This window comes from Mus pahari, chromosome 3 (assembly GCF_900095145.1).
Source record: "Mus pahari chromosome 3, PAHARI_EIJ_v1.1, whole genome shotgun sequence".
Taxonomy (NCBI): Eukaryota; Metazoa; Chordata; class Mammalia; order Rodentia; family Muridae; genus Mus; species Mus pahari.
This window is the reverse complement of record NC_034592.1, coordinates 163,236,576-163,238,056: the sequence shown is the minus strand read 5'-3', so window position 1 is coordinate 163,238,056 and position 1,481 is coordinate 163,236,576. Positions and strand designations below refer to the sequence as shown.

General features: G+C 42.8%; 1 long non-coding RNA gene across 1 annotated transcript in view; it reads right to left on the bottom strand.

Moving 5' to 3' along the window:
* The window catches only part of LOC110318611, an 11,343-nt gene that overhangs the window by 7,513 nt on the left and 2,349 nt on the right, over positions 1-1,481 (bottom strand). The window lies entirely within an intron of this gene.

Below are 1,481 nucleotides of genomic sequence, written 5' to 3'. Positions count from 1 at the left end.
TCCTCCTCCTCCTCCTCCTCCTCCCTCAGTTGTGTGATCTTCCTCAAACAGCTTCCAAGTCTGAAATGAGAATCAGGCTACTAGCTCAGAGGATCAAAAAAAGCAGATAAGAAGCTGGTCTCCCAGCAAGGCCAGCCCACTGTATTCCATCTGTATTAGTCAGGATTCTCTAGACTCTAGGGTGGTGGTTCTCAATCTTCCTAATGCTGGAAAACTTTTAATACAGTTCTCCATTTCATGATGAGCTCCAACCATAAAATTATTTTGTTGCTACTTTATAACTATAATTTTGCTACTGTTATGAATTGTAGTGTAAATATCTGAATATCTGATATGCAGAATGTCTTGACTTACAGGTTGAGAATCACCATCTAGAGGATCAGAACTAACAAACATATATACATGTGTGTATATATATGTATTTGTGTATGTATATGTGTGTATGTATGTATATATGTATGTGTGTATCTATGTGTATATGTATATATGTCTTAATTGGAGTGGCTTACAAGAGGATTGGTAGGATAGTTCAACAATGGCTGCATACTGATGGAAAGTTCAAGAATCCCGTAGTTGTTCAGTACAGGAGGCTGGATGCCTCAGCTGGTCTTCAGTATAAGCCGGAATCCCAAATAAGTAAGCTCTAATGTACTTGTGTAAAAGTACAGGGTTTTTGTGCCCTTCCCCTTGAACCCAAATAATGACATGGTGACCTATTATTATGTGTATTAATAAGCTTCAAGCACTATAGCTGGACAGACATTCATCCATTCCATTACACTACCTACTACCCTGTCATATACCCGCTACCTACTACCCAGCCACATGCCATGTTTCCTACTACCCAGTCACATGCCATGTTTCCTACTACCCAGTCACATGCCATGTTTCCTACTACCCAGTCACATGCCATGTTTCCTACTACCCAGCCACGTGCCCCACTGCCTACTACCCAGCCAAATGCCCAGCTACATACTACCCAGCCACATGCCACGTTTCCTACTACCCAGCCACATGTCCCAGTTCCCAGCTTAGTCTCTCCCTAGCTGTTCCTGCTCCATCCATGTCCTCATGATGACCTCCTCATCATGACTCTCCTCTCTCCCTCCTTTCTCCACCTGGGACCCTCTCACTGGGACCTAAAGTCCTGCTTCAACTCTCCTCCTCAGCTATAGGCTGGCCGACTTTTATTAACCAATCAGAGATGATGGAGAACACTTTTTACACAACATCAAGACAGGCAATGCTTTATTAATAATGACAATACTAATGTCAGGACTGCAACCAGATCTGTGGGCACAGTAATCAGTGAGGATGAGAACAATCAAGTGATGTGGGGGGCAATGACGATGACGACGACCTTCTTCTGGGTCCAGCAGAAGGTGTGACCCACATTAAACGTTGACCTTCTCACCTCAAAAGATCCAAGTTAAAAATGGGTCTTCCTACTTCAAATGATTTAATTAAGGGGGAAAAAAAAT